Here is a 22787-nt window from a genome sequence, read left to right as displayed (position 1 = left end):
GGCTAATTTTTGTAGTTTTAGTAGAACCGTGATTTCACCTTGTTAGCCAGGCTGATCTCGAATTCACGACCTCAAGTGATCTGCCCGCCTTGGCCTCCCAAAGTGCTGTGATTACAGGCGTGAGCTACTGCACACGGCCATGAATTAATCATTTTTTGACAAAGCATTGGATGGGGCTTTTACAAAGATGTGTTTGAAAAATATCTCCCCTGAGAAGAAAGTGAAGAATAATCCCCTGACACTCTATTGTTTAAAAAAAAAAAAAAAAACTCTGTCTCTCTTTTATCTTCTCTATGTACAGAGGTCTTATCAGAATGTTTTTGGGTCAAGGTTTCCCTTCAGAAACTTTTGGGATTATTTGCTTTCAGCCACCCTTGAGTTTTTCCTGGTCTTGGGTTTCAATATTGTTTGGGGATAAATCAAGATACCCACCATGGTTATGTCTGCTAGAGTGTCTAGGAAATATCAGCTCCTGGGTTATTTTCTCTCATAGGAAAACCTGAGGTATGGAGTATAGCCTCTCAAGGAAGCAGGTGGATGCCCTAGGGCTGACAGGAATCTCCTAGTGTACTTAGTTTTTTGAAAAGCTAACCCCTTGAGACATTAAAACTGTCCTTACCCAACCCAGCTTCCGTTTCTTGGAGACACATTGCTGGTCAGCCAATCAGATGCTGGTATTGAGGGAAAAACATAGAAATAATTTCTGCCCGCTGGGTTTTTTTAAGGGGACAGAAAAATAGTGAAATAAATATAGTTAAAGAAAAATAGTTAACAATTTGTGAAAAAAAATTATGGCATCCCAAAAGTCAAAAACAACCTGACCCCAGTGAGATGGTGCAAGAACTTGGAAATAAAACGCATCTGGGGCACTCACTGGGGCATACATAGTGCAGTGTCTCCTGAGAGGGTGGTTATTGAGCACTTAATTGAGCAGGATGGGGTGGGAGAATCTCTCAAGTGATTGAATGGCCTTACTTGACACATAAGTAAGGAAGGCACTTTTGTTTTTTAATCAGCGCTGCCACTCTCTAGGCTTATCACCTGTAAAAGATTTGTTCACTTATTTGGACCTCAGTTTTTAATTGTAAGTTGCATTGTATTGGTAGAGCTTGAAAGATAAAAAATATATATATATTTGCTAAAAATTCTCACTTACCTTTTTCTTTCCCAACGTTGAGTTTTGAAATTTTCTCAGGTGTGTTTTTTATGGCTTGGTGATTTCAAATGTAATTTTAAGGCTTAGCTTTTAGAATGCTAGCTATGAAGGAAAAGAACAGGAAAAAATCTTCTATTTTGGCTGTAGAAAATGAATACATTTCCACAAGAAAATGTGGTAGATAACTGAGTTACATAGATTCATGAAAACGTTAGTTCGTCTTCTTGCAGGGTACATTTGTGACAGCGACTATCTCTGTTCTGTATCTCTTTATCTTGATTTCTGAGTTTCATGCTAAATTTTATTAGATGAAATTTGGTACTTCCTAGAAGTGTTCCCATGTGACTAATTGTTTACTACATGATTTTTAATTGAAATAATTCAATAATACATTTATTGTTTGAAAGGAATAGATACTTTTGGTTTTCTTATTGAGGTATGAAATGTAGACACCTTAAAATTTCCTTCCCTTATATGAATACTGTGTTTGAGTAATTTTGTTGGATTTTACAGTTTCAAAAGCCAGGTGAATAACTCTGAGATGAAAATTAAAGCTTGAGCCCATTTACTCTGAGCTAAGGCTAATACTGAGCCTGCAAAAAGAGGTTATGAAAGGCCCAATTAGTTCTTTCTGGGAAGCCTCCGGTGCAGGTGTCTCAGCCTGCTCACCCCAGCCATGGAAGAAGGCTTTATACTGAGAGAAGCTTCTGAGCCCTGGAAAGCTGGGGGTCCACAGGCAGATGGAAGGGGACTGGGAAAGTCTTACTGAAGATGAAGTTGTTACTGTTCTGAGGCAGTTTCTAGATTTTGTAAAATAAAACAGTTATATTTAAGTAAAAAGTAAAAACTGAATTCCAAAGGAGTATTGCAACAGGAGGAAGTGCCAACTATAAGAGCTATAAAGATTGCAAAATTTAGGCAGACAAGGGCTTTCTATCATAGGGAGGATCAAAGCCCATTAGAAAGAAGGTGCGAGGGGAATGGCAAATGGAGGGTGAATAATCAGATTTTAGGTCAGAGAATGTTTTACCCTGAAGTCAGCATGTTCTTAGGAGGAACATAAAATACATTTGTATGTTGACTCAGACTGAGATAGCTCAAAGTTCAGGAGCCTGTGAAAAGGAGATAAACTTAAGTAAAGTTTGATTAAGAAGTATTTTATTTTGACCACTGAAAACAAATTCAGCTGATTTTTTTATGAGAAAAAGAAGAAAATGTGGAGAGCCTGTGTCTGGCTATGTGAACGGTAAGCAAAGAGAGCACCATCTAAGTCATAATGGGAAGGGTGTTTCTTTCCATGAACTGTTCCTGGAGCGGGAACATAAAGGATGTAGAATTTTGTTAATCACAGCTATTCAGCTGGATTATCTATGTGCTTCATTTCCCCCCACCTTTTTGTTTGTTCTATACATTTCTTCCATTTGACTTGTCCTGGGTTGTATCTTTTTTAATAAACTGGTAAACATAACTACAGTGTTTGGTTGAGTTCTGTGAGTAGCTCTACCAAATTATTGAACTTGAGGGAGATTATGAAAGTCTCCAATTTTTAAACAGTAGCTCAGAAGCATAGATGGGCCCGTGGGGTTTGTGACTGGCATCTGCAGTAAGGACCATGTTGTGGGACTGAGCCCTGAATCAATCTGTGCTGACTCTGGGTGGTGTCAGAATTAAAATATTAGACAGTGAGTTGGTATTGGAGAATTGCTTGGTGTTCAGCAAACTTTAGAGAATTGATGCCAGAAAAAAGATATCACAGAGGCCTGGCCTGACTTGGGATGGAACTCTGGGTGTCCAGGAATGGTAGGCTCTGCTATCCTGCACACAGGCTGTCACACTGCCCATTGTCCTGTGATTCCATGTCTCCTCCCAGGGTGAGAGAGGATTGAAAACTTAGAGGAAAGGAGTTTTGATAGCAGACGCCTTTTTCCCACAGCTGCCACCACGGGATTGCCACCCACTCACAGTCATACCCACTAGACATGATGTGTCTAAACCCCTCCCGGAACTAAACACCACCCTTAGGAATTTCACCAGAGTTTTTTATCCTAGTGTTTCTTGCCAAAAACCTACTAAAGTATCTACAAGTCTCCTGGCATATCCCCACCCCCAGACACTGAATCTGCAGCAGCAAGCTGTTTTCTCCACCAGCCTAGGGTTCTCGACCATCTGTTTATAATCTCATCTGCCTACATGGACACAGAAATAAACCAGAGTACAGCTCCACCTGGGCCACTATCAGTAGCACAAACCATTTCTTCCACCTACATTGCACTCTCCCCTGCCCATGTATTTTTTTCCTTTTAACTTCTATTTTTGGTTCAGGTGTACATATGCAGGTTTGTTGTGAGGTAAAATTGTGTCATGGGATTTGGCGTGTTGATTAGTTTGATACTGAGTTACTATAGAATCAAACAGGTGTTTTTTTCTGATCCTGTTTATCCTCCCACCCTCCACCCTCTACTAGACCTCAGTGTCTGTTGTTTCCTTGTGTCCATGTGTTCTTCTTATTTAGCTTACTTTTAAAGAATAACATGCATTTGGCTTTCTGTTTCTGCATTAATTTTCTAAGGATAATGGTCTCCAGCTCCATCCATGTTGCTGCAAAGGACATGATCTTGCTATTTTTTATGGCCACATAGTATTCCATAATGTTTATGTACATATTTTGTTTTTATTAAATCTTGTTTTATGTTATTTTACTTTTTTGGAGAAAGGGTCTCACTCTTTGTCCAGGCTGGAGTGCAGTGGCATAATCTTGGCTCACTGCAGCCTCAACTTCTGGGCTTAAGCAATCTTTCTACTTCAGCCTCCCAAGTAGCTATAAGTACAGGCACACACCACCATTCACAGCTAATTTTTGGTTTTGCAGTTTTTATAGAGATGGGGTTTTGCCTTGTCGTTTAGGCTGGTTTTTAACTCCTGAACTCAGGACATCCACCTGCCTTGGCCTCCCAAAGTGCTGGGATTACAGGTAGGAGCCACCATGCCTGTCTATACCACATTTTCTTTATTCAGCCTACCATTGGTTGGCATTTAGGTTGATTCCATATCTTTGCTATTTTGAATATTGCTGCCATGAACATGCATGCACATGTGTCTTTTTGACAGAATATATTTCTTTGGGTACATACCCAGCAATTATGAAATTGCTGGGTCAAATGATAATTTTGTTTTTAGTTCTTTGAGGAATTACTACACTGGTTTTCACAATGGTTGAACTATTTACATTCCCACCAGCAGTGTATAGGCATTCCCTGTTTTTTACAACCTTGCCAGCATCTGTTATTTTTTGACTTTTTGGTAATAGCCATTCTGACTGGTGTGAAATGGTATCTCATTGTGGTTTTTCCTTGCATTTCTCTAATAATTAGTGATGAACATATTTAAAAATATGTATGTTAGCCACAGGTATATCTTCTTTTGAAAAGCATCCGTGCATGTTTTTTGCCTACTTTTTAATGAGGTTGTTTGGTTTTTTTTTTGTAAACTTGTTTAAGTTCTTTATAGATTCGGGATGTTAGACCTTTGTCAGAAGTGTAGTTTGCAAATTTTTTTTTTTTATTCTGTAGGTTGTCTGTTCACTCTGTTGATAGTTTCCTTTTCTGTGAAGAAGCTCTTTATTAGGTCCTATGTGTCAAATTTTGCTTTTGTTGAAATTGCTTTGGTACCTTCATCATGAAATCTTTGCCAGTTTCTATGTTTAGAATGGTATTTCCTAGATTATCTGTCAGTGTTTTTATTTTTTTTTTTTAACAACTGTAAGCTTTACATTTAAGTCTTAATTCATCTTAAGTCTTTTTTTGTATGTGGTATAAGGATGGAGTCCAGTTTCAATCTTCTACATAGTGCTAGCTAGTTATTTCAGCACCATTTATTAAATAGGGATTTCTTCCCAAATTCCTTTTGTCAGCTTTGTTAAAGGTCATGTGGTTGTAGGTGTGTTGCATTATTTCTAGGCCTCTACTGGGTTGCATTGGTCTATAAGTCTGTTTTTTTTTTGGTACCAGTACCAGGTTGCTTCGGTTACTGTAGCCCTGTAGTATAGTTTGAGGTCAGTAATATAATGCCTTCAATTTTGTTCTTTTTGCTTAGGATTGCCTTGGCTATTTGGGCTTTTTTTTTTTTTGGTTCCACATGAAATTTAAAGTAGTTTTTTTTGTTTGTTTGTTTTAGTTCTGTTAAAAATGTTAACAGTGGTTTAATAGAAATAGCATTAAATCTGTAAATTTTGTTGGGCAGTATGGCCACTTAATGATGTTGATCTTTTCTATTTATGAGCATAAAATGGTTTTCCATGTGTTTGTGTCATCTCTGACTTGTTTAGTCAATGTTTTGTAATTCTTGTCATAGAGATCTTTCACCCTGGTCAGCTGTATTCCTAGAAATTGTGAATGGGATTGTTTTTGATTTGGCTTTTTGTTTGGCTGTTGTTAATGTACAGGAATGCTACTGACTTTAGTACATTTATTTTGTATTTTGAAACTCTGCTAAAGTTGCCTGTCACTTTAAAGAGCTTTTCTGCTGAGACTGTAGGATTTTCTAGATACAGAATTATGTCGTCTGCAAACAGGGATAGTTTGACTTCCTCTCTTTCTGTTTGAATGCCTTATATTTTTTCTCTTGCCTGATTGCTCTGGCTAGAACTTCGAATTCTGTGTTGAAGAAGAGTGATGAGAGACGGCACTTTTGTCTTCCTCCAGTTTTCAAGGAGAAATGCTGCCAGCTTGTTTCCATTCAGTATGTTGGCTGTGGATTTGTTATAGATAATTCATTATTTTGAAGTATGTACCTTCAATGCATAGTTTGTTGAGGGCTTTTAACATGAAAGATGTTCAATTTTATTGAAAGCTCTTTCTGCATCTATTGAGATAATCTTGTGATTTTTGCTTTAGTTCTGTTTATGTGATTAATAACATTTATTAATTTGTGTATGTTGAACCAATTTTGCATCCCATGGATAAAACCTACTTGAACATAGTGGATTAGGTTTTTGATGTGCTGCTGGATTTGGTTTGCTGGTATTTTGTTGAGAATTTTTTCATCAATGTCTATCAAAGATACTGGCCTCAAGTTTTCTATTTTTTGTTTTATCTCTGCCAGGTTTTGGTATCAGAATGATGCTGTTCTTATGTAATTACTTGGTGAGAAGTCCCTCCTCAATTTTTTTGGAACAGTTATAGTAGAAATGGTACCAGATTTTCTTTGTACATCTGGTAGAATTCAGCTGTGAATTTGTCTGGTCTTGGGCTTTTTTTGGTTGGTAGGCTATTTATTACAAATTCAGTTTTGGAGCTTGTTATTGGTCTATTCAGGGACTCAATTTCTTTTTTGTTCACTCTTGGGAGGATGTATTTGTCCAGAAATTTATCCATTTTTCTAGATTTTCTAGTTTGTGTGCGTAGAGGTGTTCATAGTAGACTTCAATAGTTATTTGTATTTTTGTGGGGTCAGTAATAATATCTCTTTTGTCATTTTAAGTTTGGATCTTCTTTTTTCATTAATCTAGCTAGTGGTTTATTTAACTTAGAAGTTTTTTTCAAGGATTTAACTCCTAGGTTTCTTAATCTTTTGTGTAGTTTTTACTGTCTAAATCTCCTTCATTTCACATCTGATTTTCGTTACTTCTTGTCTTCTGCTAGCTGAAGAGTTGATTCGCTCTTGCTTCTCTCATTCTTTGCTGATGATATAAGTTGTTAAATTGAGGTCTTTCTGCCTTTTTGATGTGAACATTTAATGGTATAAATTTTCCCATTAACACTGTCTTAGTTGTGTTACAGAGATTCTGTTATGTTGTATCTTTGTTCTCATTTGTTTTAAAGAACTTCTTGATTCCTGCCTTAATGTCATTATTTACCCCAAAGTCATTTAAGTGCAGGCTGTTTAATTTTCATGTAATTGTATGGTATCAAGTCGCTTTTTTGTTTGTTTGTTTTTGTTTTTCTTTTGTTTTTTTTGAAATAGAGTCTCCCTCTGTTGCCCAGGCTGGAGTGCAGTGGCATGATCTCAGCTCACTGAAACCTCTGCCTCCCGAGTTCAAACAATTCTCCTGCCTCACCATGAGTACCTGGGATTACAGGTGTGTGCCACCACACCCAGCTAATTTTTGCATTTTTAGTAGAGACGGAGTTTCGCCATGATGACCAGGCTGGTCTTGCACTCCTGACCTCAGGTGATCCACCTGCCTCAGCCTCCCAAAGTTCTGGGATTATAGGCGTGAGCCACCATGCCCAGCCCAAGTGGGTTTTTTAAATTGAATTATATTTTTATCAAGCTGTAGTCTGTGTGTGTGATTAGTATGATTTTGGGATTTTTGAATTTGCTGAGGATTGTTTTATTTCTGACTGTGTGGTCAATTTTAGAGTATGTGCCACATGGTAATGAGAAGAGTGTATATTGTTTTTAGGTGGAGAGTTTTGTAGATGTCTATTTGGACTATTTGGTCAAGTGTTGAGTTTAGGTTCTAGTATCTTTTTGAATTTTCTGTCTCAATAATCTGTCTAATAGTGTCTGTGGGGTGTTGTAGTCTACCACTGTTATTGTGTCAGAATCTAAGTCTCTTTATAGGACTCTGAGGACTTGCTTTACTCATAGGCACCCATGGACTTTTTATAACACTTTTCCTCTTCAGCCTTTTACCCCATAAACATTCTTCCAAGTGCACCATGTGCCCAGGGTTACTCCTTAGATGCCTGAATCCAGTGTTTACTAAAATGCAGATGTCCAAGAGTTCAAAAACATGTCCAGAGACCTGGCTGCTTTAGGAGAAAATATAAATAAGAAATAAGTGGCTTTATTCTCCTACCTGAAAATCAGGGAGGATATTTTCTTCATCTCCCTTAAAGCATTTAGTTTATATGTAGGTTTTTTTTTGGTGCTTTTTAAAAAATATGTGTAAATAATTGTAACAGCTAAATAAACCTTTTTTTATTCTTACTGACTCAAGATTGTATTCATTTAGGACCTCAGATTCATTGCTTTTTATTTTTGCTTTGGCAAAGGTTTATGTTTCTTTTCTTTTTTTGTTTTTGTTTTTTTTTTTAAATAGAGTCTCACTCTGTTGCCCAGGCTGGAGTGTAGTGGCACAATCTTGGCTCACTGCCACCTCTGCCTTCCAGGTTCAAGCAATTCTCCTGTCTCAGCATCCTGAGTAGCTGGGATTACAGGTGTGCACCACCACACCTGGCTAATTTTTGTATTTTTAGTAGAGATGGGGTTTCATCATGTTGGCCAGGCTGGTCTCAAACTCCTGACCTCGTGATCCTCCCAGCTTGGCCTCCCAAAGTGCTGGGATTACAGGCGTGAGCCACCTTGCCTGGCCCATGTTTCATGTTTTTAGTCTTTTAAAGTAGACACAGATTTGTTTAGATTAAAGCTCATTGTAAGAGCACACGAAAGTTGAGCACAAAGATAGGATTAAATTTAGCATTGCAGAATGATAAAGACTAAAAGATACTAAGTTTGTTTGATGGGAAACTGATTATCCAAGGTAATTATTGAATATTTGCAGGCTGAATTATTTACACTGCAAAAGCAAAAGCAGTTCAGTCTATAAATTGAACAGTGTACTTTGGCTTCTGTTTATTACTTTATAACAATTAGCATGGTTATGTGTAGTGTTTATAGACAACATGCATTTATATAAACAGTATTTTTTACAATAGTATGAATATAAGGTCACAATATTTACTTTGAATACTTTTTTTTTTATTTTTGAGAAGGAGTTTCGCTCTTGTTATCTAGGCTGGAGTGCAATAGCACGATCTCACCTCACTGCAGCCTTCACCTCCTGGGTTCAAGCGATTCTCCTGCCTCAGCTTTCTGAGTAGCTGGGATTACAGGCTCCTGCCACCACACCCGGCTAATATTTTGTATTTTTAGTAGAGACAGGGTCTCACCATGTTGGCCAGGCTGGTCTTGATCACCTGACCTCAGGTGATCCACCCATCTCAGCCTCCCAAAGTGCTCGATTACAGGCGTGAGCCACCCTGCCTGGCCTGAATACATTTCTTATATAGTTATGTTAATATTGTTATTAATACTTTTGAAATATAAATTGTCTTAATTGAATTATGGTTACAGACAATTTTTTAAAATCCTACATACGTTATGACTACTACATTAAAATTATTTATACTTAGATATTTATATCTAGTATCCAGAGTAAATTTACTACCAAATTGCTACAGGAGATATTAGTCTGACATGCTTATTAATTTATCCAATAGGGATAACTCTAGGTAAGCATAAGTTTAGTGTCTTTTATTTCACTAAATTTGAATGCCGCTATTATAGGACAAATAAACACAAGTGATGTGGCCGCTCAAACACTATAATAGGTCTTCAGTTAGCTATGTTCCAAGCTCAAATATATTCCACTATATGAATAAAGTCCAATTCCAATTCTTCATCAAAAAGTGCTCGTGGAAATTGTCAGATGTATTCCAGTATAGACCCCCCAATTCAATGGCAGGAGATGAGAGAGCACCAGAGATAAAAGAGAAACTTAAAAATTCTGCTGAGAATTTGACCCCTTTCTTCATAGTGCTTAGTTTTCTCATGCTTAGAGTAGCTGTACACTTTGGGTTTTTAGAGAGAAATTCCTTTTAGGAAAATATTTTCTGGCTGGCTTAATCTTATATGTAATCTGAGTTTTTTCTTAAGATGCTTTTAACTTTTTTTTTTTTCAACGTAATCTTGCTTAGACTGAAAGCTGTTTTTTCTCTTTAATGCTTTGGGTGTCTTTCAGAAGCCATATTAGTATTGATGGCGTCTGTGAATGAGGTGGGTGGTCACAGTGAGAGCTCTTGGATCTGTCTCTATCTGGACTCATGCTAGAAATCCAGCAGTATTTTTTTCTGTGACACCATTATAAATAGAAACTTAGGCTGAAACACTGCTCCTATTCCCATTATTTTGAAGCTACAGTTCTACCTGGGAGGCCTGCAGGCTCTCCTGCAGCTCAGGCTTCACTCTCTAATGTGGCACTGGAGTGCTGCTCTGGCAATTGAGGTTCACGTAAGATGTGAGCTGCCAGCTGTAAGCTCTGTGCTGTGAGCTGTGCCTGTGTGTTGGATGGTAGGAGTCAAGAGAGGACACTAGCCACCAGGAGTGGGCAAGCAGGAGTGCTATAGCCTAAGGAATAGAGAGCCATTGCTTTAAAATGTAAATAGCCAAAAAGGTAGCACCCTATTCAACCATTTATGTCAGACAGTGAGAGCCTACCTTCAGCAGGCACCTGGCTTCAAGTTGCAAAATTGCCTTCTGTCATGAAGATGTGAAAAGTTTATTTTGTCATTGAATATAACCAATTAGCATACATGGATGGCCACCTTAATTACCAGATGAATTTAGAATGAACTATGTGTGACATGATGCTATACGTTCTTCTACTTGTGGACTAATTATGGTGACTGTTTTTCTGTCTGCAATCTCTGAAGCAGATTAACTTTTATATATGTCACGTTCTAGTTTAATTGTGTAATAAAACAGTTTTTTCTCTTTTCTATTATCGTGGAGTTTCTCTGGGGCTGAAGGGAATTTTTCTCTTAATTATAGTTCCCAAACACTGTCTAGAATTACTAGACATGATATAAATATATAAGGTGCCAACTGAGCTTTACTCTAGCAAGGACTTTCCCCCTCAGCCTTCCAGTAAACTCATAATTGTGCTACAAAGTGCATGCTGTCTCCTAAATCTGCAGGCAGAATTGTGTCTCTGCCTATTTGCTATATATAGTCTTGTACAGTCACTTCTAGAGAGGCTAGATCAGATTTTTACAAACTTCACAGGGCAGCAATCAATCATTTTACCTCTTTCAGTGACTCTTGTGTTTTCATACCTGAAACTAATTCACAGACCATGGGGCCCAAAAACCCAGTCAGAGTAATGACATGTAGACATGATATTCTCCACTTTCCCCTTCCTCCTCTTGCTAAAATGCTCACAAATTTCCTCTTTATGCCCGCAAAGGTGCAGGTAACATCTGTTGCTATTCCAACAATCCAGGATGTAAACCTGCAGCTCCATATTCTGAATCTAGCTAGGTCTTGAGATTTGGGGGAAAAAACCTTTTATTTGAGGAATACAAATTCTTTCAGTTGTCAAACTCAGAGTGACATTAAAATTAGAGCACAATTATGTCTTTTTTCCCCTTTAAAGTATATTCATCTCTTAAAACTGTTTGCTGTTGCCATTAGTAGCTATAAATTAAACTATTAATGTCACACTGGACACTATAACCCATACCCTAAACCTTCACAATGTATATCCAACCAATAATTAATGTTATTTCTGTAAATAAATAAGAATTTTTGTATCAGCCCACTCTCTGTCCTTTTTTTTTTTTTTTACCTTTGCAAATCCACTGGTAACTACTGCTAATTAAAGTGTAGATACCAGGCAACTTGAATCTTTGCTGCCAGGTTACAGTCCTCATGTTTGGCCCAAATAAAGTTGTCTACTCATATTCATGTTTCTTCAGCTTTTTCCTTGTAGGTAGACATATCACTTAGAATGCTAGGGCAGCCCGTATGAGGGGCTTCTTCCTTTGATTGTACTTCACTTGCTGTAACACCCAAGAATGTAGAGCCAGGCTGATCCCACCTAGAATCTGCACCTAAGTTCTGGCCTCTGCCTGGGATTACAAGACAGGGTTAGACTTTGGATTGAAAATGATGTACAGAAAACCAACAAGAGGCATTTGCTGCATTGTGAGATGTCAACATTGACATCTTAAAGTTTCTTTTTGAGAGTGTGGCTCTTTGAGCTTTTCAGAATTTACCCAGTGACCTGCTGTAGTTATGTGAGAGGCTCCAGGTGTGAACAATCTGAAGGGAAACTCTGCAAGTGTAAACAAGCATCTTAGGAGTGAGAGATCAAGACCACAAAGTATCCACAGCATGATCACAACTATACCTACCTGTAAAATGTGATTCTGGAGTACAGTATTCTCCTTCCTCTTACCCAAGAGCTAGCTAGTCAGGACAGGTGATCCAGGTTCTGGAGCTCCACCAGGTTCTGGGATAGAGAACTGAACAACCCAAACACAGTATTTGCCCTAGTGGAGCTTATACTGTAGTGGAGGAATAAAGTCTTAATAAATATAATAACACTAATATAATTAACAATAGAGGCACAGTGGCTCATGCCTGAAATCTCAGCACTTTCAGAAGCCAAGGCATGAGGATTGCTTGAGGCCAGGAATTCGAGACCAGCCTGGGCAACAGAGCAAGACCCCCTCTCTAAAAACGTTTTATTTTAAATTAGCCAGGTGTGATGGCACACATTCATAGTCCCAGCAACTTGGGAGGCTGAAGTAGGAGGATTGCTTGAGCCCAGGAGTTCTAGGCTGCAGCGAGCCATGATTGCACCACTGTACTCCAGCCTGGGCAACAGAGTGAGACCCTGTCTCTAAAATATTAACAATAATAGAGGCCATTTAATTATCTATATGTATGTCTGTGTGTGTTTATTATATATAATAAACTCATTGAACTTTCCCAACAAATCCCATTTTACAAAGGAGAAAGCTAAGACACAGAAAGGCTAAGACATTTGTCCAAGGTCAGGTAGCCAGTACCAGGATGGGGAACCTAAACTCAGGCAGTTTCGCTAAACCCAGGGGTTTCTATTCTCAATTGCTATGCTCTGCTGCCTATGCCTAGAGCAAGTGGGAGAAAGGAGAGAGGAGAGAGTTAAGAGGAGGCTGGAACCATTTGATTTGTGAAAATTAAAAGATGGTATATTGTGCTTCATGCAGGCAACTCCTTTATAAGTATTTTGTGTTCTTGGGGGTCATTGAGGTAACAGTTATACCCTCCTTCCCCCCAGCACAGATTTGAGGACAATCAGTGTGCAGAGGCAGAGTGAGCTGGGTGGAGAAGGAGCCTGCCCATTAGGTAGACTCCTGATTGGCAGTTATTTACTTGTCCTCACTGTGGCTGGTTTATGGGAGGCACCTGACAGTCACTACTCCAGAAATGCTGGTCGGGACAAACTCATCAACACACCCCGAGAGCAAGCAGACAGTGGTGGCAGAGGTGAAGCCACAGGAAGTCACATATGGGTCGCCCATGAGCCTTTCCCTATTTGCTGGAGCCAGGGGTCACTTTGGTTGGGTCAAGTCATGAAAGGCGTGGTCTCCTCTGCCAAGGAGTTGGGAAAGGTGGGCATGAGGCTGACACATGTTGATGGAAAACAGCCTGGAGGAGCACCAGTGTTCTGCCAGGGCCGCCTCCCCTCTCCCTGACTTTTCCTCCCCACTTTGGCAGGTACAGCACCGTGCGCCACCTTCTAGCTGACTTGGAACAGGAGACCAGAGAGGCCCTGAAGTCCCTGTATGGCTTTCCAGAGTCCCGGAAGTGCCGAGAGGCGGAGTCCTGGAGCTCCGTCTCGGAGGGAAAGCAGCCTAGATTCTCCCACCGGATCCCGCTGCTGATCTTTGATCAGGATGAGAAGGGCAAGGCCAGGGACTTCTTCACAGGGAGGAAGCGGAAAGTCGGCGGTAGCATCATTCACAAGGCTTCAAATGTCATGCACATCGAGTCCAAGCAGGTGGTGGGATTCCAACTGGTAAGATTTCACCTTCTTATTCTTTCACTGCTTAGGGGCATGGGATGGGCTGGGTCCAGGACTCTTCTCCTTGGCCACTAGCCCCTGTGGTCCAACTGAAGAAATACACCCAGCTGGGGTCAGACACAGTGACTCATGCCTGTAATCCCAACGCTTTGGGAGGCCAAGGCAGGCGGATCACCTGAGGTCAGAAGTTCGAGACCAGCCTGGCCAACGTGGTAAAACTTGTCTCCACTAAAATACAAAAATTAGCAGGGCATGGTGGCACATGCCTGTAATCTCAGCTACTTGGGAAGCTGAGGCAAGAGAATTGCTTGAACCCAGGAGGTGGAGGTTGCAGTGAGCTCAGATGGTGCCACTGCACTCCAGCCTGAGTGACAGAATGAGACTCTGTTAAAAAATAAAGCGGGGGGAGAGGTGGGGGGCAAGCAGAGGGAGAGCATTAGGACAAATATCTAATGCATGCGGGGCTTAAAACCTAGGTGACTGGCTGATAGGTGCGGCAAACCACCATGGCACATGTATACCTATGTAATAAACCTGCATGTTCTGTACATGTATCCCAGCACTTAAAGTAAAATTATTTTTAAAAAAAAGAAAGAGAAAGAAAGAAAAGAAAGGAAAGACACCCAGCTGGGATGATTCAGCTGCAAACAACTGAAACTGATTCAGGTAATTTTAAGTAGTGGGGGGAAATGTATTAGAAGGCAACCAGTAACTCTTGGAGGCCTCTCAAAGGGCAGAAATTAGGGCAGATGCAGAGATCTGGGTAGCAAGAAATGATGAAAAGTCATTTCAGATATTGCTGCTGGAGTAAAGAAGCATCAAATATGTTCAGTTTTTGTTGGTGTTGTTAATGCTTAAGAGTCAAATTCCATCTTGGGACTATCTGGTTGGTGAAGCTTGGGTCACCTAATCACCCTTTGGCTAATGGATGGTGGAGTATCTTCATGGACAATCTTACCAGGCTGTATCCAGAGGGGGAAAGGAAATTCTTCCAAAGCAAAATTGAGGTGCAGGCACCCGAAAGAAAAAGACGGACAATAAACAGCAGAAACATCAATGTTCCTGCAGTACTTGCCTTCATGAGGTACTTGGCCTGACTACATTTTCCCTTTTGGTCCCATTTGAGGGGATTTTTTTTTTTTTTTTTTTTTTTGAAACAGAGTCTCATTCTGTCACCCAGGCTGGAGTGCAGTGGTGTGATCCCGGCTCACTGCAACTTCCACCTCCCAGGTTCAAGTGATTCTCCTGCCTCAGCCTCCTGAGTAGCTGGGATTACAGGCATGCACCACAATGCTTGGCTAAGTTTTTGTATTTTTAGTAAAGACTGGGTTTCACCATGTTGGTCAGGCTGGTCTCGAACTCTTGACCTCAGGTGGTCCCCCTACCTCGGCCTCCCAAAGTGCTGAGATTACAGGCGTGAGCCACCGCACCTGGCTTGAGGGGCTCTTGAGAAATGCCATTCACTGAAAATGAATTCTAGTACCTTCCTGGGCAAACTCTATCACCACCCTCCCTCTCCATGCCCCAGCCACCTCTGGAGGACAGGGGCTATGTCCATACCTTATAGGCTTGATTGCCAATTGTGTGACCTTGTAGCTATAGTCCCAAATCCTGAAAAATGGACCTTCTTCTAAATCATTGAGATTTCAAAGTCTTCTTGGGTCCCTTCACAGGATATCTGCAAGGTTCTTCTTGATACCAAAATCAACTCTTTATATATATGTTTGTTTGTTTGTTTGTTTGTTTGTTTTAGAAACAAGATTTCACTCTGTCACCCAGGTGGGAGTGGTGCAATCATAGCTCACTGCAGCCTAGAACTCCTGGGCTCAATTTTCCCACCTCAGCCTCCCAAGTAGCTTGGACTACAAGAATGTATCACCACACCTGGATAATTTTTCTATTTTTCGTGGGGATGGGGTCTAGCCATGTTGCCCAGGCTGGTCTTGAATTCCTGGCCTCAATCAGTCTTCCCACTACAACCTTCCAAAGCATTAGGATTACAGGCATGAACCACTGCAACCAGCCAAAATCAGTTGACATCTGTCCATTTAGAAAAGTTTCCAAGCTTTGTGTGATGAGAACATTTGGAATGTACAATGGCTTCCCTATAAAGTTCTCATTGTATATTTCAAACATGGGTCCTCCCAGCTACCACACATGGTTGGGAAGGATGGTGTTTCAGTCAACATTTTGTGGGTGAGATAATGGGCACAGAATAACTTGCCTGAGATCCTGCAGAGAAGTAGTCTCTCCTCCTCCTGCAGAGTCTGGGCTGGAATCCAGATGTCTTGACTGTTGATATGATAGGAAATGGGAAAGGTTGTTAGGAACGTAGTAGCATCAATTGGATGAACCCTAGGTGCCTAGGGACCCTGAAGAAACTGGTTTTGCTTCTTCCTTGGTGGGCAAGTAGTGCAGAGTTGCAGGAGTAGGACTCTGTGTCCTTTCTCACTCAGCCCCTTTTTGGTCCTGGAGGCTTGAGGATGATCACTCCCAACCCCTAGAAGTGAGAGGAAACCCATCCTTGCCCCAGATATCCAACCTGTTCCCCTGAGTATCTTGCCTGGAGTCTCAGTCCCTCATTCTTATGGTCCTTCTGAAGAGTAGCGATAGGACCGATGGCTTCAGCCTTGCATCTCCTCTTATTCACAGTGCTCAAATGACACCTCCGACTGTGCCACCTACACCTTCAGCTGGGGAATCAGTGCCATTCAGGAGTGGTATAAGCTGCACTACATGAACATCATGGCACAGGTGCCTCTGGAGAAGAAAATCAACATGAGCTATTCTGCTGAGGAGCTGCTGGTGACCTGCTTCTTTGATGGAGTGTCCTGTGATGCCAGGTCAGGAGAGAATGCTGCTCTCTCAGCCTCTAAGGACTGGCAGCTCTGAGTACCAGGCCCCTTGCAGGAACCTACAGCCTTGATGATAGATAGGTCTTGGGAGCAAAGGGTGCTCTTCTCACTGACGCTGCCTTTTGGAAACTGCTTACATGGGAGCTGTGTTCTAGAGTCAGTGAGTGAGGTGTACATGACATAAAATCAAAATATCCTTAAACTCATTAAACTACTCATTAAAAACAAGGTAGTTGGCCAGGCATGGTGGTTCACGTCCCTAAATCCCAGCACTTTGGGAGGCTGGGGTGGATGGATCCCTTGCGGTCAGGAGTTCAAAACCAGCCTGGCCAACACAGTGAAACCCCATCTCTACTAAAAATACAAAACTTAGCCAGGCGTGGTTATGCACACCTGTAGTCCCAGCTATTCAGGAGATTGAGGCAGGAGAATCACTTGAACCCGGGAGGCAGAGGTTGCAGTAAGCCAAGATTGATTGCGCTACTGCACTCCAGCCTGGGCTACAGAGCAAGACTCTGTCTCAAAACAAAACAATACAAAACAAAAAAACAAAAAAACACTAACCCACAAGGTATTAGACAGGCACAAAAGTAATTGCTGTTTTTGTCATATACTGTGCATATAACCTGACCTTGTATATTACCATCATGCATACTGATGATTAAGAAATTAAGAACCATCGTTCTAAGGAAGGAAGGAAGAGAAGGAGGGAGGGATGGGAGGAGAAAGGCCCATGTTCAAATATGTGAGATTTCAAACCTTTCACCTTTATGATAACACTCAGATCCCTTATAGTGACTGGGCAGTGGGTGCGACATTCTAAAGTGTTCCTGGGCTGGGCACAGTGGCTCATGCTTGTAATCCCAGCACTTTGGGAGGCTGAGGAAGATGATTGCTTGAGCTCAGGAGTTTGAGACCAGCCTGGGCAATGTGGCAAAACCTCCTTTCTACAAAAAAAATTCAAAAACTTATCTGGGCATAATGGCACACGCCTGTAGTCCCAGCTACTCAGGAGGCTGAGGTGGGAAGATTGCTTGAGTCTGGGAGGTTGAGGCTAGAGTGAGCCATAATTGTGCCACTGCACTTCAGCCTGGGCAACAGAGCAAGACCCTGTCTCAGAAATAAAATAAAATACAATAAAATAAAACGCTAAGCCTCTTTCACCTATCTGTATATGTTAGTAGACAGACTGGTTCTTGTGAAAAGTAAATAATTGGAATCATGTCTCCCTAAGAGTTGGGTTCCAAAGTCACGTAAGGGCAGAGATGATGTGATTCTTTCCCAGGGGATTATTTTCTAGGACTGGGAATTTGAATGGAAAATGTCAAGTGTTGGCTGAGAAATTCAAAAGTGGAGGAATTTTGGGACAGACGTGGCACAAGGAATGTCAAGTCAGGATAGAGATGAAGGTGAGAGAATTCCAAGAGAAAACAGAAGGCAGAGAGCCTAGTTCTATGTCCATGTGTGTCAACCAGGATGAGGGTCCTTGTTTGTCATTTGATCAGGAGCAAGATGGGGAAAGAAATCAGAGTGCCACCTCCTTCTACTGGGTGGGGGATGGAGAATCAGCTCTCAATTTGTTCTCACCCACGCTACCCCAGCAGGGGAATCAGACTGTTACCACCTGCTTCTGCCACATGGGAGTTGGAAAATCAACTTTAATCTCCTGTCAATGATGTGTGAAAATACACACAAAGTATTGCCAAGCAGGGAAGCTCTCCCAAGCCTTGGTGTCCAGAGTTTTTATTGGGGTTCAGTCATGTAGACCTGGTTGGCTGCCCACATTGCTGACCTCATTCTCCAGCCCCTCTGAAGGTGGAGTTGATGCCATGTGACCCAAAGCTCCCATCCTAAATCACATCACTTGACTTTCTGATGTGGCCTAAAGCCCCCCCGCCCCCTGTGAACAAATACACTTTTATTAAGCAGGACATTCCAAAGGCTGAGAGATGACCTCCCAGGAGCTGAAGTTTAAATTCGTTACTGCATACCCTACTTCGTAACATCTCATTCACTTTTTTTTTTTTTTGAGATGGAGTCTCGCTCTGTTGCCCAAGCTGGAGTGCAGTGGCGTGATCTTGGCTTATTGCAGCCTCCGCCTCCTGGGTTCAAGCGATTCTCCTGCCTCAGCCTTCTGAGTAGCTGGTATTACTGGCTCCCACCACCATGCCCGGCTAATTTTTGTAGTTTTAGTAGAGACAGGGTTTCACCATGTTGGCCAGGCTGGTCTCGAACTCCTGATCTCAGGCAATTCACCTGCCTCAGCCTCCCAAAGTGCTGGGATTACAGGCGTGAGCCCCTGTGCCCAGCCCACATCTCATTCACTTTTATTGCTGCCAGGTGGGTGTGGAGGTTCAGCTTCACAGTGAGCTTTGTTGACACCAGTGTAGGTGGAAAATGCAGGGCTGGCTGGCCATGACTTGCACCACTTGTCCAATCTTGGTGATGCTGATTGGAGTGGAGACTCAGGCTCTGCTGCGCTCTGCCAACACCAGGGTGAGAAGGAAAGAAGAGTCATGGTGAGTAGCCTCACCTTGCACCAGCTCATTAAGTCTGTTGAAGGGGAGGGGAGAGAGACAGGGGAGACCCATCACCAGACCCTGATGACAGGGCTGTGGCAGGAAAATCAGAGTACCACCTTCTTCCACTGGGTGGGGGATAGAGGATCAGCTTCCCACTCATTCCCATCTATGTACCCCAGCAGGGGAATCAGAGCATCACCACCTGCTTCTGTCATGTGGAAGCTACAAGACCAGATCCCCAGTTGGCCTTGCTGAAATGACAGGGAAGGGGTTGCAGTTTTTCTATCAGTCTTTCGCTCACAGGGCAGATATGGTTAAAAAAAATTTCTCTATAATCTCAGCATTTTGAGAGTCCAGCGTGGGAGGATTGCTTGAGGCTAGTAGTTCAAGACCAGCCTGGGCAACTGTATTAGTCTGTTCTCATGCTGCTATGAAGAAATACCTGAGACTGGGTAATTTATAAAGAAAAGAAGTTCAATTGCGTCATACTTCCGCATGTCTGGGGAGGCCTCAGGAAACTTAGAATTGTGGTGGAAGGCACCTCTTCATAGGGTGGCAGGAGAGAGAATGAGTGCAAGCAAGGGAAATGCCAGACGCTTATAAAACCATCAGATCTCATGAGACTCACTCATTATCACGAGAACAGCATGGGGGAAACCACCTCCATGATTCAGTTACCTCCACCTGGTCCCGCCCTTGACACATGGGGATTATGGGAATTACAATTCAAGGTGAGATTTGGGTGGGGACACAGAGCCAAACCACATCAGCAACATAGTGAGACCTCCTGCTCTACAGAAAATACAATAATTAGCCAGTTGTGTTGATGCACAGCTGTAGTCCCAGCTGCTCAGGAGGCTGAGGCAAGAGGATTACTTGAGCCTGGGAGGTTGAGGCTGCAGTGAGCCATGATTGTGTCACTCCCCTCCAGCCTAGGCAACAGAGTGAGACCATGGCTTAAAAATAAAAATGAATAAAAAATCCTGTTGTTGGTTTTCTTTCTTTTCTTTTGATTCAGGGGAACTGGCTTTTCTTAGAGTGTTTTTTTTTTTTCTGAGCTTGGTAGTGGTTCCAGGTCAGAGGCTTTTCCTATACTGTGCCTGGGATGTTGGGGTATATGGAAGACAATAAGAAAACTCAGGCTGCTCACTGCCACAAGTGACTAAAGTTCCAGGATTCAGAGGTAGTATGTCTTCTCCTTTTCACCTTTCGGAATCTCCTTATGCTTGTCTGCTGTGTTATGTCTGTGAGTTATCAGTTGTAAGAGAGAGGACCTGGGAAGAATGACACTACTGCATCTTGGCCAGAACCAGAAGTCCTGTAGCTTGACTTTCACTTTGCTTATGATACTGTATTTAGTTTTGACTTTTAATGAGTCAAACGCATTGACCTTTTCCTCTAAGGTTTGTGTGTGTGTGTCTGTTTAAGAAATCCTTCTCTACATTCGAATAATAAAGATAGCTCAGACTTTTTCTCTAGTTTTTTTTTTTTTTTTTTGGATGGTGTCTCACTCTGTTGCCCAGGCTGGAGTGCAGTGGCTCGATCTCAGCTCACTGCAACCTCTGCCTCTCCCAGGTTCAAGCGATTCTCCTGCCTCAGCCTCCCAAGTAGCTGGGATTACAGGCATGCACCACCACGCTCGGCTAATTTTGTATTTTTAGTAGAGACGGGATTTTTCCATGTTGGTCAGGCTGGTCTCAAACTCCCGACTTCAGGTTATCTGCTCACTTCAGCCTTCCAAAGTGCTGAGATTACAGGCATGAGCTACTGCTCACAGCCCAAAAGTTGGTATTTTTAATGTACTAAAAGTTGGTTTTAACTGGAGAGTTTGATTATCAATATAACTTTGACATCAGATAAAGATAAATGCATACACAATCCACAGGGGATAGAATTAAATCATTTAGCATTGTTTTTCTTTGTTTGTAAAAGAAAAATTTTAAAAGATTCTTACACAAAGTGTGTCAAATACAAAACATATCTTCAAAATTAAATTTCTAACAGTTAATGATAAGGAATTTTTAATGTTTTCTGATATAGCACAACTTATGTTTCCATGCAGAATTTTCTGTATTTAAGTGTGAATGTTAAAATTTGCAAAATAATAAATTGCCTGTGTAGATTTTAAATTTGAATAATGTTTGATTTTGATATTACAATTTGAAGGAATTTCTCACTTATTTTGTATAATTTTTTTTATTGGGTGAAGTTTAGCATAGAGTTTTTATACTTAGTCACCTAACTGTAGCCAACTCCTTGGCTGGTTTCTCTGGAAAACTTGAAGATTATGCCAGTTTTTGAATTAAAAGATTTTCTGTTATTTTGCTTGCAAACTTGTTTACTGTGTTCACAGAGTGGCCAGTCATAGGACCATCAGCGATGCCTGCACTTTTACTGTCTTTCATTCCATTACCATCACCACCAGAAACTCCAGGTGTTCCAAACTTAAAGTAAAAGCCCTAAAGTACATTGGCTTCTCTCTGGCACTGTGCTGTGTCCAAAACATGATGTTAACTATCAGAGTTTCTATGGTTATAATTGACAAATGACAAAACAGCACAAAGCTCTATATTGTTAGTACTATTCAGGCAAGTTTATGACAAATAGAGACCATATTTGAAATACTGTTAACTTTCTATAAAGTTTTCAAAATATTATTTTAACTTGATAGGTGAAAAGGGTATTCTTTAAAATATGATATTTTGAAGTATATATACATTGTCAAATGCTTAGTCGTATGTAATAAATGCATTAACTCACAGAGTTAACATTTTTGTGGTGAGACCACATGGCATTGTCTTAGTATTTTTCAAAAATACAAATACATTATTATGCACTATAGTCACCATGCTGTACAATAAATCTCTTGAACTTATTCTTCCTGTGCCACTATAGTTATGTATTCCTTGATAGACATTTTTCCGACCCCCCTTTTCTTCTAAATACCTTGGCACATGGTGGTCACTGTTTTACTCTGTACTTCAATGAGATTAAGTTTTTTAGAATCCATGTGTAAGTGGAATCATGAGGTACTAGTCTTTCTGTGACTGGCTTAATTCAACTAATCTCTTCCAGGTTAATCCATGTCATTGAAAATAATATAATTTTTTAAAGATAAATCCATTTTGTATATATACCATATTGTATTCATTTATGTATTAGATGTTGAGCTGTTGATTCTATATTTGGGGTATTGTGAAGAGTGCTGCAAACAACAGAGAAGTGCAAGTATTTGTTCATTCTTATTCTATTTTGAATATATATCTAAAAGTGCAGTTACTGTATTATATGGTAGATTGATTTTAAATTTTTTTCAGAAATCTCTCTTGTTTTTTTAATGGCTGTCCTCATTTACATTCAACCCAATAGTGGGCAAGCATTTTCTTTACATCTTTACCAATGCTTTTTTCTTTTTCATTTTTGTAAGAATTATTGTAACAGGAGTGATTTGATAGCTCATAGGTACTTTTTGTTGCCTTTCTCTGACAATAATTGACACTGAGCATTTTTTAATATATCTCTTGGCCATGTCTTTTCTTGAAAAATATTTAAGCCTTTTGCTCATAGTTATTTGTTTTTTGTTGTGCAGTCATTTGAGTTTCTTGCATATTTTTCATATTATCCCCTTGTCACTCAATAATTTGCAAATACTTTCTCCCATTGTTTAGTTGTTTTGT

The 22787-nt window shown here is 40.7% G+C and overlaps 1 non-coding gene and 1 pseudogene across 2 annotated transcripts in view; both read left to right on the top strand.

Moving 5' to 3' along the window:
• Positions 1–22787, top strand: part of LOC100446280 (uncharacterized) — a 37082-nt gene that overhangs the window by 1726 nt on the left and 12569 nt on the right. The window contains exons 2-3 of one of the 2 annotated variants that reach the window (XR_010137750.1): positions 13427–13727; positions 16386–16576. This is a non-coding gene — a transcript (uncharacterized LOC100446280). Of the gene's footprint in view, positions 1–13426; positions 13728–16385; positions 21986–22787 lie in introns of those variants that run through there. The other variant, XR_010137749.1, reaches the window with a different exon arrangement.
• PONPYGV1R-PS1877 (vomeronasal 1 receptor ponPygV1R-ps1877 pseudogene) lies at positions 21283–21763 on the top strand (annotated as a pseudogene).

The sequence above is a fragment of the Pongo abelii genome, chromosome 18, assembly GCF_028885655.2.
Source record: "Pongo abelii isolate AG06213 chromosome 18, NHGRI_mPonAbe1-v2.0_pri, whole genome shotgun sequence".
Lineage (NCBI taxonomy): Eukaryota > Metazoa > Chordata > Mammalia > Primates > Hominidae > Pongo > Pongo abelii.
This window is presented reverse-complemented; position numbering and strand designations above follow the sequence as displayed.